Genomic DNA, 12774 nt, shown 5'->3' with positions numbered 1-12774 from the left:
CATCCAAGACGTGTTCCAGTCCCTTCATCATCTTTGTGGCCCTTCGTCAGACTCTCCCCAGTACCTCTATCTCTCTTTTGTACTGAGGAGCCCAAATGTGGACACAGTATCCCAGGTGTGGCCTCACCAGAGTTTAGAGATAGAGAGAAGCAGGAGGACTGTTTGTCTGGTGTTTGAGGTTTTTTGTTGGGTTTTTTTTGTGGGTTTTTTTGCTACTATTGCTTAAAAAAACTGTTACTGCAGAAGAGGTGAGGTTCAGAAGTACTTACAGAAACCTGCAAGTGAAGGAAGGGAACCAGAAACTCATCTTCACACTTTCTGGCAGCAGAGGCTGAGAAACCATTAAGCCAAATGCCTATGACCACTTGCTAGCCACAGGCTGATGGGAAAATGGAGATGCCAGCAAGCCCCACAGCAGGAGTCTGACTAGAGATTTCTGGCCAAGAGCTGTGCTGCCAAGCTCCCCTCCAGGCCAAAGCCCCTCTGCCTTGATATAGAGAGAAGCCCAATGTCACTGTGAACCAAGCTAGTACATGTAGCTCGCTGGCTTACCAACATTTGGTGCCCTTTTTCATGTCTGCTTTCTACAGGTTTCTCTATGGCCATTATAGATGATGGATGAAAGAAAGGAGCTACTCTATTTACATGTAGCTCATTCTTTGGCAGTAATAGGCAAAATATCTTTCTCTCCTTGGCTCTGAAATACAAAAAGTTATGAACAAACACAAATGGATGCATGTGTATTTGCTAAGGACAGAATTACAGATCAAACTTTTTCCTCTGAAAGAGATCCATCTCCCTTTGAAGTACTGTCTACAGAAGACTATCTCTTTTATTCTGCAAGTGCAGGCTGAGCATAAAATTTAACCTGTTGTAGTATGTTTCCCCTGCTTTGTATTAGCATAAATGAATGCACAAGATAAAAGTATCATGAAAGATGTTCCCTTTTTTAATCAGTTTTTGTTCAAGAATGGAGTGGAAACAGCAGATCTGGTCATGCCTCTGTCATTTATTCTTATTGGCTGAGAAAATAAGAAACAGTTATAATCAAGCTTGTATCAAGTATGATCATCAGGGAGAATAGTCTTTTGAAAATACTGGAAGTTGTGTTAAATAAAAACCTGAGTTCAGAGCACAGACTCAGAGGATGACATTTCTGGCAAGTGTACAACATGGACTGAGAAACATACACTGTGTCATTACTCTGTGAAACAGAATTTCTGATGACCCCAAAAGTACCATTTACTAACCAGGAAATGCAATTTCCCTGGAGAAAAGCATTGTGTGGCTTTTCTGCTATGCAGAGATATGTATTTAGAACTATTAATTTTTCCTTTCTTTCTGTATCATTGCATTTCTCATACTACACCAAGCTTTATGTAGGTACTCTTCAGAAGCCAATAAAGAGCAACTTTCTTCTTGTGCTTGGCTTGTACTGCTCAGCTATTGTACTGCTTTTTCCTCTCCCATCCCTGGGGACTAGAAGCACCAGGTCCTTTCACTTTCCCTTATAATACAAGTCTCCCTCAGTATTGTTTTTTGTGTTTTATATTGCTATTTTGTACTCTATGAGGTGATGTAGCCATTTAGGATCCAAATGAGGTGAGAGATGAAACAGTAACTTTATCCTGCAGGCTTCAGGTCAACAGCAGAACTGAGGGCTAAGACAGCAAAAAGATAAACCTCCTCTCAGAAAAACTAAATGCAAAATTCATGAATTCATGTTTGCTAAGTCTAAACCTTACATATGAGGTCATATGTAAGATTTTAATTTTAAATGAATATTATGTTATTCTTAAAAAAACTAAAATCACTTTTGTTGTATTTTAAAGCAAATTGGCTGTTAAAATCTACAAGTCCACCTGTAAGACAGACAACCATAACAATGCCAGATTGTCATCTTTACATCAGGAGTAACTTCAATTAAATCTGTGCAATTATTCTGAAGCAAAGGAAACGCTGGAGAAAAGGACAACCAAGCTGTTTTGTTGAGTTTCATTCAGCTATTTCATATAGTTTCATCTGTTTCTCCGGTTTCTCTGTATATTAGATGAAACAACCCTCGAACACAGGGGAACTGAGAAATGTGTTTCAAGAACACATGGAAGATTTCATGGCTTATGTAAGTTGGCTACATTATTTACCACCACCACACCTATTTCCTTCCAAAAAAGATGGTCACACCAGATTTTTCTGAAGACAATGAAGGCTAAGTGAAGGGATGGACTAAAAGGTCTCCTTTGTCTTTGCTAGAACATTCTATTTTCAAGCTGACTCTGTCCCCTTAGAAAAGACAGTGTAAAGCTGACAAGTGGGAAAACAAAAACAAAACATTTCACTCACAGAATATTAAGTCAGCATGATCTTCATGAACTGAACAAATTGAAATTGTAGCAACCCCCAACTCATCTCAGAAAACCCCACAACAGATGACAAAAGTATCGAAATTGTCTCATTTTCCCACTAAAAATGCCTGAAACCAGATGGGGTTCCCCAAAGACATATGGTGCTACTTACATTAAAGTAAAATTCAGATCTGATCATTTTAATCTCCCATAGCTAATCCTATTTGCCTAACCAAGAGTTAAAATAAGTAGCACAGCTCTCCTTCCTCTGCTGATTCACTGGGAGGCATCTACCCTGCTTTTTCCTGCTTTAAGCACTCAAGAAAAGTAGCTCTTAAGGGCCACAAGACATTACCCTATAGATCCTATAACTTACATATTCTTCCTTCTTCAGCTTTTGGGAGGAAAGTTCTCCATTTTGCTTTCCCTTCTGAAGCTGTTCCTTAAGAGAAGGCATCTCTGGGTTTGGGGGTAGTTTGTTTTTTGTTTTGGCTTGTCTGTTTCTTTTGCAAAAGCCATATCTGTGCAAGTTTTACTTACACCACCAGCAGACGGAAGAGGAAACCTGCATCTACAGTAACATAGGTCATTAATCAGTCCATAAAATTGTTGTCAAGACCTGGACAAAATTCATGGACTGCTCAGTGTTCATTAAGTTTTCAACAAACATCTGTAGAGTGTGGTGCAGGGGGACTCTAGAGCACTTAATTTTGCCAAGATTATATTACTAAAAAATCAAACAAACACCACCTCTGTTCAGACCATGTATCTTAGCGTGCCTCCTTTTTATTTACTTTAAAAAACATCTTCTGCCTAGCAAATTTTAACCTTTTTACTCAAATACTCATCACTCATCACTTGCTCCTTTTCTTCCGCAATAAATTCCTCTTTGGTCAACATCATGTGGCTTCCAGGTATCATTTAGTTGTCTCCATACTTATAATTTCTCTTTTCATAAGGGGCTGGAGGCTAGGACATCTCCTAGTGTCTATAGTGGGACTGGAACACTAGGGCTCTGCAGATTTCTGGCTTCTCTCCCCAGTGGCAGCAGCCTGATTAGGTGGTGTGGAAGGGGCTAGGAAGGGTAACAGTACCACACTTCCACGTATCTTTTGAACTAACTTCTGCCAGTTCAGTTAAATAACTACATCTTTTTTTTAAACTTTCTCTGTTCCCCTCTTTTAGCCACCACATTAAAGGCATTCTGGCCAACAAAATAAAATGAATATATTCTTTATCCATTTTATATATAACTCAAATCTCAAAAAAAAAAAAAAACCACAAAAAAACAGAACTTAACTACAAATTAGGAAGCCATGAAAACGTCAGGTGTAAGTGTATACACAAAAGTGCCAAATTAACAATTTGCTACAATTAGGTCAAATGTTTAAATAGGAATGATTCCTTATAATGTAACTTACTGATATGCCAAAAAAAAAAAAAAGACAACTATGATGACAGCTTCTCAGTTGCAAAACAAAATTTTGCATGGTAACTAACCATGGAGAACCAACCCAGGTCTAGGAGGATAATCAGTACCCAGTACAAACTTAGCTTAACACACTCACTACTACCATACATAAGTGACCCTTAGCATGGCAGCACAAATCACTCTAAACCCTCCAAGGTTGATGAAGCCCAGTTTCCACAAATGTACAGGATTTTGGACACAGAAAAAGCCTGCAGTCAGACACACCAGACGCTGGTCTGTTTTTCTCCTACCCTAAATCAGTTCACGTTTAAAACTCTAGTTTACCACCAGGGAGGTAAGTGGGTTGGTTTCCTCTGCCCTCCCTTCCCACTTCCCTCCCAGGCCACACATGAAGGTAATGAGAATGCATAATAAGAATCAGACCAAATGCCATTTACTGCTTCGTGCTCATACAATAGCCACACTCAGATGAGGGCCTCTTTGCACGGGCATGGCATGAGGAGGCAACTCCAAAACTCTCCTTTTCCAAGGCTGTTCCTCTCACAAAGCAGTTATATGCTATGCCATTTAACTCTGAACAATCTTGTATCCACCTGAAAAAAAGACTAACACTTATTTTAGCCATTGCTCCAGACCAGAATAAACACAATTTTGAAGAGAAGGAAAGACTGCACACAAGCCCCCCAAGGGCAGGGTACAGTCCCTTTATATCTTTTCATACAGCAAGGGAAATAATAAATTTGTGGCACTGTTACTTGCAAATTAACTTTCTAGATGAAAAAAATTTCCACAATGAAGCTAACTACTCAACTACAGATGAGATACCACAGCAATAGAGAAAAGAACATTCGAGGGCTCCATCTTAAAACCCTAGGTACCACTTCCATTTACAGTGAAGCATGTACACCAGCATTTACACAACAATGAACCTGCCAGAACTAAGGAAATAAAAATATTGTTATTCCAAGTAAAAATTAACCAAAATTGCTGAGCATAATTGCCCTTCATCCATGTATAGCTTTTGGAGCAAAGCATTTGAGCTGCAAGGTCTGCAAACAGAGACTGTAAGCAAGGCCAGTCAGCAGCTGGGCTCTGCATTTGCTGGGAAGACAATGTTTCAGGTTCATCAAGCCTGAAACATCAAACCAGCAGATGAAGGAGTCTGAAGAAATTCAAGGTCATTGAGGGAAATGCTTTTGTCCTGGCCCTGAGATAAATCAAGGCAGTGCTGTTTCAGTACAGTGATAGTTGAAAAGCAGATTGGGATGCTAAGGAAAAGCAGAAGATCAATCCTATTGCCTCCTGCTGCTGGATTCCAGCTGCTTGCTGAAGGGGGGACTTTATATATTCCCCATAAAGGAACAATGTTTCCTCAAAGAAATACTTAATTCTGAAGGTCACTCTGCTTCCTAATGTAAACAATCCAAATTGCAAACCAGCACCAAAAGGCATGCCAATATTTCACACAGGAAATGTTACCGAGATCAACTGCTGACTTTAATTAAAAAAAAAAAAAACAGACCGCTTAAGGACTGATATCTGTTTGTTGGTCTGCCCTCTTGGGTCCTTCAATCCACTTGATTATGTCCAAGGAAAAGTCTTTTAAGGACACTTGAAAATATACTGGCACATACTTCATGACGGAAAGTTATTCTTTCACTCTTCATTCCTCTGACAGACAATCCCAGGAAGCTGCAACTCTTGAGATCTCTTGATCAGCTTCTCCTGTAATCACAGTCAGGCAGCAAAGTCAAAAAGGAAACAGTAGCTATAAAACAATTTTTAACAACACTTCCAATTTTTTTTTCTTCAAGAGTTACGTTATACAGAAGACTAAAGAAAATGTGTACAGTTTCTCACAAAAGGGAAGCATTTATCCACTTGTATTTCAAAGTATGTTCTTCCTTTTTTGCTTTAATGCTTTTTTTTCCTTCTAGCAAGCAAGGAGAAGAGACAAAAAAAAATAGAAATAAGTGATATATTGTGATCCCAGACAGCATCCTGTCCTGGTTTGCATCAACAGTGTCATGAAATAAAAAATGACACAGTGTGCAATAGTTCTCCCAGCTTTGAAAAACATGTGTTAGGGTGGTGCATACACTGCAGTATACTGCAGCCAGAGTACACAACTGGAGCACTCAGGTTTCTACTTGTGAAAAATCTCAGAAAAGCATTTTAGGGACAAGTTTAACTTTTAACACATCTTTATCCTACTAATGTCCTGTACCTTGAACTAGTGCTTAAGGCTTAACTGATGCTTACTCCCTTCAAAAACAATTTTCTTATTTTATTTTATTTTACATTCCTGAAGGTGAAATCCCAGTTAGACCAAAATTAGCATGAGGTCACTTCCTGCAAAGCCAGGATTTCACTTCCACCTTTGAATTTTCTTCAGATTAGCCTGGGAGAAACTATGTCCCCAGAGTTGCAAGATTATTAGGTAACTGGTACAAAATCTGTGCCCTCTCTGTGTACCTCTGCCTGAGTCCCTGTGGAAAGGCTGGATTATGCAGGGAGAGTAAAGGCAATGAGAAGTCCAAGGGACATTAGCTAAAGCCTGGAACTGCACAAACTAATGACAAGCAGGTTTTTGTCAACTTTGTTTGTAAGGTTCTTCCCCCCCTCCCTTTTTTTTCCCCCCCAATTGGGAAGTTGCATGAAAATCCTTCAAGAGAAGAGTGCAAAATCTACCAGGATGAACTGGTCCCTCTTCCTCATCCTCTCCAAGCAATGTCCCAAACATTGCAGAAGTCAGTATAAATCAACAAATTTAACTTTTGAAAAACATTTAGTTGTGGGGTTTTTGTTGTTTTGTTCTGGTGTTGTTTTTTTTTTCTTTCTAACTATTCCAACTAACTGGTGCTGCAGCAGCCAGCACACACAGGTTCTTCTTGTTCTCAACAATGGTAATCTCGATGTGGTTTTCCTTACTGATGTCTGAGGAGGACCAGGAGACAGCAAAGGTAATTGGACTATCACTTAACAAGTCCTAGCCTGCAGAATCCCTTACTTTGATATGCATAAATTTATCTTACATGTTATTTCCGCATTATGCAGCCATTAAGTGGAACTTGGATGAGATGCAAACTGGGCAGGAACCAGGAAGAATGGAGATGATAAGGGTGCTCCAGATGATTTTTGCAAGGCTGCAAAAGTATCAGGAAACTCAGAGCTTGTGCACATGGGGTGTGGGTGACTGAGAGGAGGCAATAGCTTTAAGTTCCTCTCTATCCTGCCCAATAAATCTGTGTCTAACAGATCCCCACAGGCCTGTATATCATTTTCTTTTTCTTTAATTAGGAGACCAGCTGCAACTCCTTGGCCAGAGCCCAGCCAAGCTTCCATGCTCTGTCCATAAACTTCTCCAACTAATAGTGCTAAGCAGCAAAGAAACTGAACACAAAATTTAGCATGTGACAAACTATTCCGCGTGTGACCTCTGTACCAGGCAACCTGCAAATCTACATCAGCCTGACTTTCTGCATGACAAGAAAAAAAAATGGATCTGGACAGTCTATGAACTTTATTTCCCACCCAGCCTTTCCCCTTTTCCCATCTCTCCACACATTATCTACCATTTCTGCACAATCTGAATGAACAACAAGCACAGATTCCAAAACAAGTGTGTGCTATCTACAGCAGGATAATTCCTCGTTTAATTCTGATGAAGATACAGCTCGTTAAATATTTACTGGAGGGGAGCATATTGTCCCAGAGAATATTTTTGAGAACTTAATCCCAGAAGCAGGAGAGGCCAGTGTCACAACTCACTTCTGTCCAATATATCCAAGATAATGAAATACAGCTTCTTTCAACTCTTCCCTTCCTCGTTCCTCCAAGAAAAAATTTACTCTTTCAGAAATTTGCTGGATAAATTGAGACTTGCCACTGCAAGTAGCAATTGCTTGCAAAAAGCTGAAAATCAAGAGCAAATCCAAATGGTGCATGCTACCAGTGAACTTAGGAATGGAGAAACTGCTGTCATGTGTATCTTCCATCTGTTGTTCCTCCTCTTTCCCTCAGAACACTCCATTTAAAATAAAATAAAAAATCTGAAAAATAAATAAATAGTCAAACCCCAGAATTATTTGCAAGCAGGCACTGAATTTCTGTACTATATAGGGCCTCTGAGGTGCACATTTGATTAAAGCTTGTGAGCTCAAGTTACCATCGAAGCTTGGCACCCTTTGAATTTTTTTCTTTCAGAGGAAAGGTAAGGAACAAGGGGCTGCTTCCATTGCCTGGAAACCTCCCCAGCCTGACCACTGTCACTTCCACTGCTGCTCTGCTCTAGTAGGGAGAAACTACGATGTACCCATCCAAGTCTATGCTCTTTGGAAAGCAACAGTGGGGATGCTTCCAAATCCATTTCAAAGCTTATTTCAGAGTAAGTCTGAAATAGTAGTTTCCAAGAGAAGTTGCATATTTCATCATCAACTTAACTCTGAAAATACCAGACAGTGCTGAAGTAGCTTTTTAGCAGCACAGTAAGCTGGCAGTGCAAACAGGAATGGCTGAAATCATCACTCCCTCCTGCTCTCATTCTGAGTCCCACATCCCATTTCCTCACTCTATCTTCAATCACATCCCCAATGTATTCACCAGGGAGCAGCACTCAATATTAAATGCAGGGCCTCTTCAAACACAACCAGATGGATAACAATGGGTCATTCTTTAAACGAATCTTGAGAAGATCATTCAGAAGAGATGAAAGGACAGGAGAAGAAAAAAAACCCACGTGCAATAAACAACCTTCGATTCACCTTAGCCTTTCAAGTTAGTGATCAGACAGCACTGCTAGTTTTTGTACAGGACACACTGGGGGAGGTTCATGCTCTACACTCCCACAGACTGGTTTGATGCTCTGCTGTTACAGTGATAGCCTCAGTATCCAGAATGAGCTAAAGGAAAAAATAAAAGAAAGGACTGCTGGGAATGACAAGTCTCTCAAGATGGTAGGGAGCATCTCAGGCTGTTAGCAAATAAAGTGCACTTAAAAACAGTCCGTGCTATGATGCTTTGTTCTCTCCTATAACAAGATATGCCAGGTTACAATTTTGCTGCAGACAGAAAATATTGGTAAAGGGTCTTTCTACATTTCTTTACAGCAGCTTTAATCTCCCCCCAAAGCACAGCAAGATGGTGAAATAGTGTTGCTATGCTCCTCTGGTAGGTGCATACTCTGCGCTGGGGCACAGGAATAAGTGAGGGCATGGGCAGGCTGGACTGGACTCTCCAGCTCCTGGACCCCTTGAGCGCCTGGATGGGGAATGGCTGTGTGTCAAAGCTGGAGCCTGCTGGAACCATCGCAGATGTGCCAAGAGGGAAGGCTGCCATGTCAAACCAGCAGCAAGACCAGCTGCCTGGCAGGAGTACATTCACATGGAAGGAGAGGGTGAAGAGGCAGATGGATGATGACATGGAGCTGCATGGTGTGTCACAGTAATGTCCTGTCATCACCACCCCACGTGCACCAAGGGTCCATGAGTGTGACTGTACAAAGATACCAGCTCCTGGTCTTTCTTGCAAACCCTTAATTCATTATGCAGCTCTGACCCTCCTAAGCTGCACACAGGCATGGCAGATAACAGGACAGAACATTAACAAGAGCAGGCCCCTGGGGTGAGATTAGTCTCCACCTATGCCTTAGAGGATATCAGTCCCATCCAAAATTTCCCTAAAGTAGTTAGCTGAGGACTTCGGTAATTAATTTGGTTCGCTGCTCAGACGGTCCTTTGCTCCCAGTTATTCATCACTGCCCTGTCTAATTCACCATAAAAGAATTCCTGAGGAACTGCCCTGCTGTCAGGAAGGCTGTGTTTATTCAAAGGAAAGACCAAAAGTGCCAATAATTGAATGATTTCACTTGGCACAGACTGCTTAATTTAAATTTTTTTAGCAGAGCAACAACTTTGGGGGGGGGGGGGAGGGAAAGAAGAAATTAAAAACAGCCTCTGAAACTACGAGATCCTACACAGTAACTATCATACTTTGCTGTGGACTCATCAGTGTCAAACTTAGCAGCAAGAGGAACCACTGTGAGTTCGATAACGCTGGTCCCCTTTTGCTTTACAGTTTATACCTGTTCCTGGAGTGCTGGGGATGACCAGTGGAGAAACTGGTTCCTGTCTGCATCTTTTGATTAAACTTCTCCTATTTTCCCTTATTTTCAAATTCTAAGGTGGGTCCCTTCCTGTCACAAAATGTCTGAAATATATTGGCTGATACTGGCAGAATACAAATTATTATAAAAACAACACATGCATTGACAATCATACTGTCTTTTTACTGTATTATAACAGTATAACGATATTTCCTTTCCTCAGCATTTTCTACCCCACTGAAAGCAACCACTCTACACTTCAAAAACATCAGCTGCTATAAAACAAACAAACTATTGATGCTTGGAAATGGTATCAGGACTCAATATTTGCAGAGCTGAGATATAAGATGTTAAACAGAGTTTTCATTGCTCTGTTTGGGTAATTTCTGTTTAATCTTTTTATTTTCCCCTTAGAAATTCAGAAAAGGAGAGTGATGGGCCAAAGCTGTAGCAGATCCCAAGAAAGAAAGGTGGACATTAAGAGTATTTCAACCCTGACCCAGTGATTACAGTACAAACCTAACATTTTATTTCCCAAAACATAACACAGGACAATATGAGACTGAAAGTGAGTAAGAGGACATTTGACAGAAAGCCAGGGATAAATTGGAAGCATAGTCCACAAGTTTTGCAGCATAATGATCTCTCTCTGATAATATCTTCCTCTTTTTTTACAAAGTCACATATAGACACAAATAGATACTCCTCTACCACAGCCATTTGGCTTTCTTATATCACCAAGTTTAGCATTTGTCACTAGTCACATCTCTAAAAAAGCACCACTGTAATTGTCCTTTTCAAGAAATCCTTCCACAACATGTTGTTCCTGGCCTGTACCATGTACTTAATGTCAGAGATGCAAAATAATGTTTTCAAAATTATTTCTATGAAAGCTTCACACTCTATCAATTAAAGCAGGAAATAGGATGTTAAAGAAAAAGCCCACATTCAGTATTTCCATAAAACCTTTGCTATTAATACACCCAGATTCACTTCATGCTGTGTTTATGATTAGAATCCTTTGCGGAAACATTGGCTGGTTAATAATCATCTACATCTGTCACAATATCCCATTTATGCCTCAGCCTACATCCTTCCATTGTTTTATTAGCTGCCTTCGATAAATGATTGTCAGAATTATTTCCTCTTTGTTTGCAGGAATAATCTGAGGATAAAAGAGAAGAAAATAAAAGCGAAAAGGTGACTGACTTGTGGTATAATTGGGATGGCAAATAAAGATTTTTAAAGGTCTCGCGTGTTGTTCCACCAGTAAAGCAGAGTGTTTATTAAGCAAAATTTACAGCCTAGAGTTTTTAAGGGTCTGACTGACCAGCCCCAGGTGGTTCTCCCTTTCTCAGGGTTCATCCCAGGAGCAAAGCCCTGAGACTTTGGTGGCAGAGGGCACAGCTGTGTCACCCTGAGACCAAGCAGCACTGTCAGCTGCATCCCCAGGGGCTGGCAGGGACCTGAGGCAGCAGACCCCTAATCAAGCCTCTGTCCTGGGGCTATTTATATATAATCCATGACACCACAACTATTGAGCCTGCAACAGGGACCAAGCCCAGAAAGCTCTGCAGATGTTTGCAGGTAAACGCACAGCTTGATTCAGTACTTTCATGACCACTCTCACCAAATCCTCTGTTCTGCTGGATTCTTAGACAGAGAAAAAAAAGCTAGACATCTCCATTTTTCCACAGGTTGAAATAAATTGGTGGGACAAAAATGTAGTCTGTTACTTTGACATGAAAAAAGGGAGAGAAAAGGACAACGTATATTTTGTAGGCAACAGAGACCTAGGATCACATCTATAGCCAGGACAGTTTCCAGATTGATTTGCCCCATTGCAATCCTCATTTTGTTATTTTAAACATCACACACTACCAATTTCCTACCAGAGGTAACGTGTCCTTCTCTGATCACCTAGGAGCCTGGGGACTGTCCTGATGGGCTGAGAAAATCCCAGGAAGCCTGAAGGGGAGCATGTAGGCACAAGGCTACACGGCCTTCACCTGAAGCCCTGTCACAGTCTTTGCAAGGACAAAATCCGCTCATGCCTGTCCTGCAGGTACCTCTCCTCCCCACCTCATGGAGGTGTTGGTTCTCGTCCCACTGATGTCCTCAGGAGGGAAGCAACTGGGGCGCTCTGCTCTAAGGCAAATTGGGCTGATGGGTAATGTTACCCACCACAAAACGCTATAAGAGAACAATTAGTGCTGCTGAGAGCTAATGAAAAGCCATAACAGAGGTAACCTTACCTCTTAGATGTCTTCCTTTAAACAGCCAGATTGCAGAGTTAATCAGAGGCAAAACACATCCTCAGCTGCCAGATGAGAAGCAGAGGGAAAAGAGTCCTTAAATACATACAACAGGTGTCTAAGGGTGATCCACAATCTTCTGGAAACTTGTTGCTGAAATTACTCATCTGATCTACTAAAAAGGCATTAAGAACAAGCAAATGCTGAAAGCAGCATCTCAGGCTGTTTGTCAGGCTAGCTTTTGATGACGCTTTCTGCATATTAAGGCATTTGGTGCACTCAAGAGCACTACAAGAAAAGAAAACAATAACAATGTCCAGAATATTAATCTGATCCTTCATTTGTGAGCAAGATAAACACTGGTTCCACTCAGACTGCCTCATGACTTGATTTGCCATTGGAAAAGGCAGGCTATACTTCAGTTAATTTTGCCTGAGTGCCTTAACTAATCAAGTCTTAAACACAAACATTTGACCAAGACAAAAGAAAGCATGACAACAAAATAGCATTGTTTTGCATGGTGTGGAGCAGGAGAAACATCTGTGAAGTGCAAACAATATATGAAAGAAAACAGCACATTCTGTGCTGTGGGGGAAATTGCAATTTCCCCTGACTGGTGTGGGATGCAGCCCACCCGGT

At 40.8% G+C, this 12774-nt stretch overlaps 1 protein-coding gene across 7 annotated transcripts in view; it reads right to left on the bottom strand.

Annotated features, from left to right (window-relative positions):
* Window positions 1–12774, bottom strand: part of TIAM2 (T cell lymphoma invasion and metastasis 2) — a 195245-nt gene that overhangs the window by 118038 nt on the left and 64433 nt on the right. For 6 of the 7 annotated variants that reach the window (XM_027688776.1, XM_027688771.1, XM_027688752.1 and 3 more), the window contains exon 3: window positions 5412–5502. The exons of the other annotated variant lie outside the window; for it this stretch is intronic. The gene's annotated coding sequence lies outside the window, so the exon portion shown is untranslated. The remainder of the gene's footprint in view (window positions 1–5411; window positions 5503–12774) is intronic. 7 annotated transcript variants of the gene reach the window in all.

The sequence above is a fragment of the Neopelma chrysocephalum genome, unplaced genomic scaffold (genome assembly GCF_003984885.1).
Source record: "Neopelma chrysocephalum unplaced genomic scaffold, ASM398488v2 Primary Assembly neopelma1_23, whole genome shotgun sequence".
Lineage (NCBI taxonomy): Eukaryota > Metazoa > Chordata > Aves > Passeriformes > Pipridae > Neopelma > Neopelma chrysocephalum.
This window is presented reverse-complemented; position numbering and strand designations above follow the sequence as displayed.